This window comes from Elephas maximus, chromosome 13, assembly GCF_024166365.1.
Source record: "Elephas maximus indicus isolate mEleMax1 chromosome 13, mEleMax1 primary haplotype, whole genome shotgun sequence".
Lineage (NCBI taxonomy): Eukaryota > Metazoa > Chordata > Mammalia > Proboscidea > Elephantidae > Elephas > Elephas maximus.
The window spans coordinates 97,339,397-97,352,407 of record NC_064831.1 but is presented as its reverse complement, the minus strand read 5'-3'; positions in this window follow the sequence as shown (position 1 = coordinate 97,352,407).

Here is a 13,011-nt window from a genome sequence, read left to right as displayed (position 1 = left end):
CTGCCTATTTATATCTGTGGCCAGAACTGGATTTTGTGTTCTCCATATTCTGGTATAAGAAGGAGCTTAGTGTTTGGTATAAGAAAAATCATAGAAAACACTATTTCAAACACCAGTTGACTGACTGTAAGCATCTAAAAGTAACTACTATCTGAATCTTTATTTCCAAATCTATAAAATGGGAATAGACACATAACTGAGGGGGTTGGGTCTAAGCATAGTATGTAATGCCTGGGACAAGATCAGTACCTAACAATTCCTTTTGCCTTTCCCTTCCTTCTAGCCTTTGCACTGCAGTTTTGTTGGCAACAATTCCTGCTCCTCCTGACTTCCCTTCCTAAATCACTCACCATTTTTGCAGATGTGTCTTTATCCTTGCCTTGGCTGCTCCATGAAGAGATGGAGAGGAAATTACCAATGAGTTAATTTTGCTATAGGTAGCTTGAGTAAAAATTTGTGTCCACTGGGAAACTGAAACTGAAATTTCTATAGATTTTAGTTAGTTCCACTAGCTCTAGTTCACATGGGTAGGTATGAAGAAAATTAAACTGTAGAATCTTTTTTTTTTATATTTTAAAATAATCTAATGCACTGTGTGTGTGTGTGTGTGTGTGTGTGTCTGTGGAGTGAAACTGCATTTTAGCTTGTATTTTTAGGCCTAGCTGTGCACAGTAATCACTTTCAACTTCCTTACCTTTTTGTGGTTAGACATGATTGATGAAGTTCTGGGCATACAAAGATGGGCAAGTCACTACCTGGCTTCATTGCCTGCATCATTTAAGTGTAATTGTGTTCCAACATCATAGCTGGTGTAGCCTTCCCAAATAAACAAAAGAAAATTAATTAATAGGTATGACATTACTCATTTCTGGAGAATAAGCAAACCCCAAAAAGTTATGCTGGTTGGCCTTAATCAAAACTCCTTATTTAATACAACTCTTCATAAGACTTATAGTATCAGGTGAGGTGGGTCTGACAAGTGCATCAGATTTCAGGTTGGAAACTTAATAGATCTGTTCAAATTTGTTCACAGAGCTTTAAAGTACAAAACAAGACCCAGAGCCATGTCTTTAAACCTAACCCCGAGTCCTCACCACAAGCCATGTGCCCTTCCCAGGGACCGGCAGAGAGAAAATAGACACTGTTTTTTGTTAAAGATTAAAAAAAAAAAAAAACTTTTTTTAAGACTCCAAAAATCTAGAGGACATGGTGCCACATGTCTTGATGAACACTCCTCTTCAGTCACTTCCTTCTTCTCCCTCCTTTATCTTCTTTTTTCCTTTCTCTATCATTACGATTCACATTGGTTGGCATGTGAACCTTACATTGCAAAGAAAAGATTGAAAAATTGTGCGGAAGATAAGAAAAAATAGTTGTTAGGTTTCTATGCAAGTTAGTATGAAAATATAATGTACTTTACATCTTTTGTGGTATAATAATATAAGTTGGTCTATGTTATGCATATAAATTTGTTAGAGTAAGTCATGTGTAGTGGGAGTGGTACTTTGTGGGAGCAGATACGTGACATTCTATGAAGGAATGTGTTTCAGGGATTGTGAAATGGTGCAGCTGCTATGGATTACAGTCTGGCGGTTTCTTAAAAAGCTAAACATAGAATTACTATATGATCTAGTGTTTCCACTTCCAGAAATGTATTTCCAAAATATCTTAAAGCAGGGACATAAACAGTTGTGTATTCACTAAAGCTCATTGCAGTGCTATTCATAGTAGCCAAAAGGTAGAAACAACTTTAATAGCCCAAAACAAATGAATGGATAAACAAAATTTGGTGTATACATGCAATGGAATGTTACTTAACTATATAGAGAAATGAAGTCCTGATACATTCTATGAGATGGCTGAAACTTGAAAACAACATGCTGAGTGAAATAAGGGAGTCACAAAAAGACAAATCTTGTTTGATTCCACTTATATGAAGTATCTAGAATAGGTAAATGCATAGAGACCAAAGTCTATTAGTGGTTACCAGGGGTGGGTGGAAGGGCAGGGGAAAGGACAACTCATTGCTCAGGAGATACTGATCTTCTGTTAAGGATGATAGAAAATTTTGTAAATGGATAGTGCTGATAGTTGTACAACATGATAAATACAATTAATGTCACTAAATTGTACATGTGAAGAATGCTGAAATGGCAGATGTTTTGCTACCTACATATCTGCCACAATAAAACAATAAAGAGAAACATATCAGCATTCTGTAGAGCACACTGTACTGGTGTTTGTTGTCAACAGAGACTATTGCTAAAAAACTTTTTTGATTTGGCAATATGATAAAAATGTGTCTCGATTCAGCAGTTCAACTTCTAATAATTTAGGCTAAATAAACCGGAGTGCATACAGATATTTAGCTATAAAGATAGTAAGTATAGGTTCTTTAGGGTAATTAAATTATAGTGCATTCAAACTGTGAATCACTCTGCAATTCATTAAATGACACTATAGGGTTATTCACTGATAAAAGTAGATGAAATACATTAAAGTCCAAAGCAGATTTCAGAGCAGCATGAATGTCCTTATTCCACTTTTGAGAAAATATGGGTGAGAAGACAGAGCCCTGGCTGAGAAGCAGATGTTAATGGACATCAGTAAATTGGTGGCTTTCATTTTCTCACTTTTTAGAAGTATTTCAAACACATTCTACCCTTAACACGGGCTACTGGTATAATCAAAATGCCTCTTTAAAAAATAATGTGTGACTGTTTAAAATAGCAAAAATATGGAAGAAACCAAAGTGCCTATCAACAGATGAATGAATAAAGAAATTATAGTATATTCACACAATGGAATACTATGCATTGATAAAGAACAATGAGAAATCTGTGAAACATTTCATAACACGGAAGAATCTGGAAGACATTATGCTGACTGAAATTAGTTGCAAAAAGACAAATTTTGTATGAGACCACTATTATAAGAACTTGAAAACTAGTTTAAACAGAGAAGAAAATAATCTTTGATGGTTACGAGAGTGGTGAAAGGAGGGAAGGAGGGGGCTTTCACTAATTAGATGGTAGATAAGAACTATTTTTGGTGAAGGGAAAGACAATACACAATACAGGAGAGGTCAGCACAACTGGACTAAACCAAAAGCAAAGAAGTTTCCTGAAAAAACTGAATGGTTTGAAGGCCAAAGTAGCAAGAGTGGGGGTTTGAGGATCATGGTTTCAGGGGACATCTAAGTCAATTGGCATAACAAAATGTATTAAGAAAACATTCTGGATCCCACTTTGGAGAGTGGTGTCTGGGGTCTTAAATGCTAGCAAGTGATCATCTAAGATGCATCAATTGGTCTCAACCCACCTGGAGCAAAGGAGAATGATGACCACCAAAGACACAAGGGAATTATGAGCCCAAGAGGCAGAAAGGGCCACATAAACCAGAGACTACATCAGCCTGAGACCAGAAGAACTAGGTGGTACCCAGCTACAACTGATGACTGCCCTGACAGGAAACACAACAGAGAACCCCTGAGGGAGCAGGAGAGCAAGTGGGATGCAGACCTCAAATTCTCGTAAAAAGACCAGACTTAATGGTCTGACTGAGGCTGGAAGGACCCCGGAGGTCATAGTCCCCAGATCTTTTGTTAGCCCAAGACAGGAACCATTCCCAAATCCAACTCTTCAGGCAGAGATTGGACTGGACTATGGGATAGAAAATGATACTGGTGAAGAATGAGCTTCCTGGATCAAGTAGACACATGAGGCTATGTGGGCAGCTTCTGCCTGGAGGGGAGATGAGAGGGCAGAGGGGGTCAGAAGCTGGCTGAATGGACACAAAAATAGACAGTGGAGGGAAGGAATGTTCTGTCTCATTGGGGGGAGAGCAACTAGGAGTGTACTGCAAAAAAGTATATAAATCTTTGTATGACAGACTGACTTAATTTGTAAACTTTCACTAAAGCACAATAAAAATTAAAAAAGAAAAAAAATTAGAGCCAAAGTCCTCTCATTCTCCCTGGACTGTAAATTCCATGAGGCCTGGGATCCTGGCTATCTTACTCTCAGAAGTATCTCAGTTTTACAAGGTTCTTCAGATTCAGAGGTACAGAATAACTGGCACACAGAAAAACTAAGAAAAGAAAACTGAAGCATCACCTATGATGGTTTTAAGAATCTCATCAGCTGCCTTGTGGATAACTTTAATTAGAATGGTCAATGATGGACTCACTGAGAACTTCACACTTAAGCAACAAGGTTTTGGTATTCAAGTTGTTCCAGTTAAAATTTCTTACCCATTTTCGTCCAGGACTAAACAATGTCACAACCCTCTATAAGCTGTCCCATATCATAACATATCATATCATAGCTCTCCCATATCATCTCTGAGGAATGGAGCTTTAATTCTCATGGAATCCAGGTTTCTGGGTCCCAGGGAGTTTGGAGTGAACCACCCAACCTATCGTTCTGAGATTATCTTTGGACCTTGAGCCTTAAGACAGCTGGTTTTCTAGAAGTCACTTTTATGACAAACAATGACCTACATAAATGAGTAAAGATCATTTTGCTTTAAGCATTGTGCCCTTTTGAAGCATTTTCTATGTGCAGTCAGTTTCAAGAAATAGAAACTCCAAGGTCAAACTAGAAGCTGTGTTTTAGAATAAATTATTATGTAAACATTGTTATGGCCCAGTTTCCATGGCAATGTTGATAAGATGGGGTATAAGAATCTTTGGAAATTCTTTCCTCTTAGGAACATTTTTGACTTCCTAGTTGAAATGTTACCCTGATTCGTAAATCATTTATTAAATAAACTTCAGTCAATTTCCAAAATAAATAAATAATGTGTGAAAGCAAAATTAATTGCCTTCTTCTCTTGGATTAATTTTGCTGACAACTTTGTACAGGGTTTATAGAGTTATAAGTTGGAATCGATTCGATGGCAGCTGTTTTGTACTGTTGTTGTTTTTATTTAATGTAATTTTGCCCTTAAACACTATGTGGCAATTTTTGATCCAGTGAGTTCCAAAAGGGTGGGCTAACATCTCATTCACTACAGCGTCATCCCTAAGGGGTGAGATCTTGGCTACCAACCTGAAATCAGGAATTAAATTTAGAAATAACACAAGGAAAGCCCATTTCTTGGCTGTGAGCCCCTTGAAAAGGGTTCTACATCTTTCATCTTTGTAGGGCTTCTGTCCTCATTCCCACCAGCAGATAGGCCAGTGGATGCCACATAGCAGGATCAACAGAAGTCTGTTCAGTTGACTCAAATCCCTTTACAAGTGAGGAAACTGAGGCCCATAAGGATTCAGTAGCCTGTCCATGGACATATAGTAGTGCCTACTATTGCTCTGCTCACAGCACATAAGTGCCCTGGGGCTAACAGAAAAGCCTCCTGGACAAGACAGGAGGACTTTGAACACCTCTCTAAAGAGAAATCTTTCCTTTCATGACACAAACAACAACAATCCAACAACAACAACAACAAATGTTGTTTGTAGTTCCTCTTCAAGGTCCACAAAGACACAATTTTTCCAGCAGAAGAGACAAAGGAGCCTCCACAGAAGGAGACGGTAAGATGGCCATAGTGCCTAATAAAGCGTGACTGCCAGAATGTTCATCTGTGGCCTGCTTGGAGGATCAGCTCCATCAACTCTATGTTTCACATGTGCCAAGCACCTGTGGAAGGTGCTCTAGGACTGGTTGTTGTTGTTGTTAGGTGCTGTCAAGTCAGTTCCGACTTGTAGTGACCCCATGTACCACGGAGTGAAACACTGCCCAGTCCTGTGCCATCCTTACGATCGATGTTATGGTTGAGCCCATTGTTGCAGCCACTGTGTCAATCCATTTCAATTTGAGGGCCTTCCTCTTTTCTGCTGACCCTGTACTTTACCAAACTTAATATCCTTCCCCAGAGACTGATCCTTCCTGACAACATGTCCAAAGTATGCAATATGCCGTCTCACCGTCCTTGCTTCTAAAGAGCATTCTGGTTAGATTGGTCTATTAGCATCCTCTTCTAGAGTTGGGACTACATAGCTAATACGCTACATACAGAGCTAGGATCATTGGAAACTACTGAAGGCCATCTTATATCTTGCTTCCCAAGAATGTGGCTTGTTTGGGTCTAAAAATCTTAGAAATGGATCCTTTTATTTTTCCACCTGTTGCCATAAATGCAGCTTTGTGTTTGTCATAGGGTGTGATGTAACTCTCACTGTGTAATCCTTATCTCCACAGAGGTTCTACTAATCACTCATCTGCCCCCAGGTAAAGACAGAGTGGATCATTATGTTCTTTTGTTCTTTTTCCACAAACAGCCTCTCAGAAGACCAGGGCTGAATCATAGGATGTTGGTATCTTCCTACTGTAATTATAAACTCCAAGGACCAAAGATCATATAATAGGTTAAGGGTGGCAACAGTTGGAGAAGTCAGGATGAGGATATTAGTGAAGAAACCAGAAAACTGCAACATGTTGTTGTTAGTTGCTGCCTGACCCCATGAGCAACAGGAGGAAATATTGCCTGGTCCTGCATCATCCCATGATCAGTTGGGGACCACACCTTTGTTATCTGTAGTGTTTTCACTAGTTGATTTTCAGAAGTAGATGATCAGGCCTTTCCTCCTATTCTGTCTTAGTCTGGAAGCTCCACTGAAACCTGTTGAGCATCACAGCAACATGCAAGCCTCCACTGACAGATGGATGGTGGCTGCACATGAAGTGGAAATCAAACCTGGGTCTACTGCATGAAGGGCAAGAATTCTCCCATTGAACCACCAGTGTCCCTCTGCAACAAAAGATACATGATGTTATGTTCTCCGCAGGAGATAAAATCAAAGCTAGGGGTAGGTGCCGAACTTTAGGCAGGCTGTTCCTGCAATGCTTCTCCCCTGTGTAGCCAATGTGGCTTGTGATCCAGGGCTCAAAAGAAATATATTTTCAGCAGGGAACAAGAACATTTTAAGGAGAAGGAACAGGATTTATAAAGACACAGAAAGAACAACAGAAGGTAGTCTCAGATTGGCAGGGCATGGAAGGCCATGTGGAGAGTTGTGGAGAAACCTTGACTTTGGTGTCTGTCCTACAATGCTTGCTTAGGTGGTCCTGAGCCCTGGGATGCCTTGTGGACAGCTGGGGCACAATGTTGATAAGGCAGGTAAACTTAACATGAACAAAACATGGACAATTTTTCCACAAAATTACCCCAGCACCTTGTATTCAAGCCCATAAGCCCCTCATATATCAGGGGTGGGGGATCTCTCTCATTTACTTCTTTCTGAACAACATAGTGCTGTCTTGGGAAGACGTATGAGCTAAATAGTCATTTTTTGCATAAAATTCACCTGACAGAACCAAAAGGGTAGGAGGAGGGGGTAGGCAAAATCATTTAACCTAAATTCAGCCATTATTCTAGAAAGTATGATCTGATCATAGCAAATGTTGGAAACATCGCAGACAAACATTTGAAAATGACTTTGCTCACTGTTCTGATCATCTAATGTGTGTCACCATCACCTTGCCTAAGCCCCTTTGAGGTTCTGGAAAGGCTTGCTGTGTCCTGATTTTGTCTTGGAGGACCATTCAACAATTACTGATGATGGGTCCTAGACAGGTGTGTGTCATGCAGCCTTCAAGAGCCCAGGGACCCCCCTGGCTCTGCTACTTTGTCTACCAAGGATCTATGCCAGGGGTCCTCTAATTCAGGGTAGAGGACATGTACTAGGTGATGGACTCAGTCTCAGTCCTCAAACACCAAAGGTCAGCAGGCCTGGGTCTAACTAGAGCGTCTACCTCAGTTTCTTTTAATTTTTGAGGAGGCTTTTATTGAACCTTGTTCCTTCTCTAGATCTTAGCTCCTCTGGAGTTTTGCTGACTTCAGTTTCCATGAAACACCTGTCCTTACCAATCAGGGCAGAGAAATAGAACCAAGTCAAATCCACTGTTGTCAAGTAGATTCCAACTCATGGTGACTCCATGTCTTATAGAGTACAACTGCTCCATAGGATTTTCCTGACTGTAATCTTTATGAAACCAGATTGCCAGGCAGTTCTTCTGCAATGCAGCAGGGTGGGTTTGAACCACCAACCCTCCAGTTAGTAGCCAAGAGCAAATTGTTTGTGCCACCCACAGAGGTGGCAGAGAAATAGGCATCCTCTGATTTCTACTGATAATTTGAATTTCTGGGGCCCTCTGGACTCATAATATGCATTTAATGGGATGCTGAAAAACAGCCCCCCTGAGATATTTCTGTAGAGAGATTTAGCAAGAGGCCTAAGACATTTCCTTTAAAGATCTCACAGTCTAGCTGAAATAAGACATAAGTATGTAAAAAAAAATTAAACCAATATAAAGGAGATAAATAATAATTCAATGAAACAATACAAAAAGTATCACATTCAGAATACTAATTGCAGTCACAAGGAGTGATATGGACAATTAGCCAGGGTTGTTCAGCAGAAAGAATGGTCATGTGAGGGAGGAAGATTGGACAAAGAAGACATGTCACATCACCAGATAAAACTGCAACCTTGGAGGGGCCCAAGAATGTGGGTGCTAACACTGGTCCTCAGGACAGCATGCCCACTACATTAGCATTTCAAGGGACACTCCTCTGGTGGCAGGAACAGGCCTCTCGTGGCTGCTTGGAGCACATTTAAATGTAGTTCTTCTCTCTGGGTTCTAAGAGTGAATTTCTGTCATTCCTTAGAGTTATGGCATTACTTTGGCTGACATTGGGCTACATACTACTAACTTGCTCAGTGTGTTGTTAAGGTTTTCTAGCACTATAGACACATAAGCAGACCTACTGCAGGAACAGAATGCACTAACTATGTCTTAGGTCTTTACCCAGGGGTCTGGTGGTCTTGCATTATTAGTTAATGTTGAAAATTGTGTACTGTGCATGATCTATGGAAATAATTAAAACTCCTGTAATTCGGGGAAGGGCACGTTGTTATCAGAATGTCAGCATTATCTTCATCTGGTGACAATTTTAACCTGTTGCATCTTATAATTTCCACTATTTCAGCATCATCTTTATGAATCTAGTTTGTCCATGGGGTATGGCTTATCTACAGTTGGGATAGTAATAGATTTTTGCATTAATGGTGTTTGGAGTAATAATTTTCCAATAAAGTTCCTGGTTACGTACGACTTTGAAATTCAAATAGTAATCCATATTTCTAGAGATAATTCTAGGCTGAGCAATTGATGGCAAAAAAATGCCACACGTAGCGGCCATGGAGTTTGCAAAAATGAATAAAACTACATTTCTCCCTTTCTGGAGCTCAGAACAACCAGCATTAAAAATTAATAGCTATGATTCTTTTAAAAAATGCTTGGGAACATGGAAAAATAAGAGATTAGGTTTATGGGAAGAGATTAAATATGTACCAGGGTACAAAAGGCCAAAATGAGTGGAAAAACAACTGAAAGACAACTGAATTGTGTATCAAGTTCTAACATTAAGCCAAAATTTATATTGAGAATATTGGAGTAGAGGTACCCCTTCTGGTACAGTCTGTTCCAACAGGTACAAGATAAACAAGAATAACTCCCAGGATTGCTGATCTTACTTTATGGTAAATAATTTAAGACATTTTTATGTTAAAACCCCTATGACTAATAACAAACAGGAACAACAACAAAAACATATATGGCTATATTATGGAATAGAGTACAGACGATACATACCTTTTTTTTAGACAAAATAAGTGAAGATTAAAAACTTTTCTGGTTGTTACGTGTTCTACCTGGGTATGCTTGTGCTCATCATCTTTAGAGAAATTTAGGGGAAAAAGCTTGAGTAGTATCATTCAGGCATGAAATGAAAATTCTTGTCAGTCTCCCAGAAATATCCTAGCAGTAGGCTCTACTGTAGCTTTGAATCCCCAAGAAATTTTGGTCTGTCATTGTTGGCAATCATGCAAGCTTTCTGCCCATTTCTGGGACAACATCTCTAGGACAAGGACTAGCAGGAATAATAAACAAGAGTTGGAAATTTATCAAGAATTAAAAAAAAGAATGCTACCAAGAACATAATAAATACGTGCTGATACAATATTGCACAATTACGACTCAAAGAGCCCCTTTACATAAATACAAATATATGAGCCAAACAGAAGATGTTTTCTAGCCACATTAATTTATAAACCACTAAGTGAACGTTCACCTGAGATCTTCTTCCACTCACCAAAACACACCATAAGTGAGCTTTTGAAAACTGAAGACAAATGAAAACCTTGAATTTAACCAGAGAGAAGTGATGTATCACCTATAGTAAAACACCAACGTGAACACCAAAGTTTGGCAGATACCAGAGGGAAGAAGAAACATTCAAGATCCTTCGAAGCCTCATTCTCAGATAACTGTCATTATTTAATTTGTATGATGGTTCCCTTGAAGACCACACTTATAAGGCTGTCTTTATATGACCTGACACAGGGTACACACAACATGAAAAGTCTTTTTCTTAGCAGTGTTTTTTGAAAATAAGTATAGACAATCATTTAATTCCTTGGCTGCCTGAGGCAGCAGATGACTGCTGAGGTAATAAATAAGCTAAACAAATTTCTTAAAAGGAATATCTGAGGAATGAGATTTTTATATGCCTTTAAAAAGTTATGACATATACCTAGGAATCTAGAAGATCATTCACATGCATAGAGCTGTGCACATTCCTGTGTGTATGGTCAGGAAAGACCTGAGAAGGTCCTAAACTCTGATGTCTGGCTAAGATTAAGGCTATGTGCAAGCAGGAAATAAAAGCTAAGCGAGAGTTGTCAACTGCCTGACCGATTGTCGAAGGAATGCCCCAAATGCACACAGACACAAAGGATCCCTCAGCAAAGACTAGGAAATATATTGGTTCCAAGCTTTTAAGGAAATCTCTCTCCAATATTAACAGACGCCTAAACTAACTGAGCAGAGAGTTCAGACAGCACACATAACAAAGAATAACAACTTTAGAAAGTTAGTTCAGAGAAGTCACTAAAAAACAGCAGGAGTTCCTAGGGGTGCAAGCAGTTAGGCATTGGACTACTAACCAAAAGGTTGGCAGTTCAAACTCACCCAGAGTCACCTCGGAAGTAAGCCTTGGTGATTTGTTTCCAAAAAGTCACAGTATGGAAAACCCTATAGTTCTACTGTGCACACAGAGAGTTGTCATGAGTTGAAATTGACTCAATGTCAACTAACAATAACAACAATAAAAAGCAACAAAAATAAATTTTGAGGAGGAAGAAGAATATGACTTCCACAGTTGTTACATTATATTATTTAAAAAGTCCAGTTTTAACAATAAATTGTTAGATATGCAAAGAAAGAAGAAGCTATGGCCCATACATAAGTAAAAAAAGCAATTAATAAAAACTACACTGTCCATGAGGTATCTCAGAGGTTGGATTTACTAAACAAATATTTTAAATCAGCTATCTTAATTATGCTCAAATAATTAAAGGAAACTATGCATAAAGAACTAAAGGGAAGTATGGTAACAACGTTTCACCAAATAGAGAATATCAATATAGAGATAAAAATTGAAAAATAACCAAATAGACATCCTGGAGTAGACAAACACATCATCTAAACTGAAAAAAAAAAAATTAGATGGGCTGAACATAACATCTGAGCAGGCAGAATAAAGAATCAGCGAATTTGAAGATATACCAATTGAAATTATCCAGTCTGAAAAAACTGACATGGAAAAACATATGAAGAAAAGGAACTAAGCCTCAGAGACCTGAGGGATACCACAAAGTACAAACATACCAACATATGATTAACGAGCATCCAAAAAATAACAAGAGTAAGAATGGCAGAATATTTAATATGTATTTGGTGAAAATATTAATCTATACATCCAGCAAATTTCAACAAACTCTAAGGAGGATAAACTCAGAGATCCACACCTAGTGAAATCATAATTGAACTACCAAAAGTAACAAATCATGTATATAACTCCTCATGTACAAGGATTCTCAAAAAGATTAACAGGTGATTTCACTCAGAAATGATAGAGGCCAGATGACATACTCAAATGATGAAAGAAGAAAAAAGTCTATCAACCAAGAATTCCATATCCAGCAGAACTGTCCTTTAAAAATTAAGATATTAGGACATTCCCATATAAACAAGTGAGAGAATTTGTCACAACCAGTATTGTTCCACACACACAAAAAAAATGCTAATAGAATTACTTCTGGATGAAAAGAAAGGAAACACGAGAGTAACTTGAATCAACAACAAAAACAGCACTGTTAAAGGTAAATAAATACATAAATACAAACAAGAATATAAATGTATTTTTCTTTTTAACACTTTTTTTCTCCTACATGATTTAAAAGACAACTCAAAGAAATGATTCAAATCTGCCCTGATGTGCACACAATGTATAAAGATGTAACTTGCATATCAATTACAGCAAAAAAAAAAAAAAAAAGGAAATAGAACTATATAAAAGCAAATCATTTTTATTACTGTTGAGATTAAGGTGATATTAATTCAAACCAGATTGTTCTAAATTAAAATGTTAGTTATAATCCCCAGGGCAACCATATAAATAGATACAAAATGTTAGTAAAAGAAACATGAGAGTTGAGGAGAAGCCAAGATGGCAGAATAGACAGACGCTTCCGGCAAGCCATCTTACAAAAAAGACCTGAAAAAACAAGTGAAAGGGGTATATTTATGACAAGCTAGGAGCCCTCAACATCAAAGGCAAGCTTAGAAAATGAACTGAGGGGCAGGAGGAGGAAGAGACAGTTCAGAAGCAGAGAGGAATTACTGGACCTGAATCCAGTGGAGCCCTCAGGCCCAATTCCCAGGAGTGGCAGTGGCAGGCTAGTGCTAGCATTCAGCTGCAGTTTCCTCAGGGAGAAGCAGCCAGTCATGCAGCCTACTCACGCTGGAACCAGGGAAGAACTGTGCTCTCGGAAAAAGCTCAGTGCTTGCATATATTTTACCATTTTTATCCCACAATCCCAACCAGGCTTCAGTGGCTGATTTCCCTAAGCCTGAAAAAGGCCCTGTTGAGTGTCCAGAGCCATCC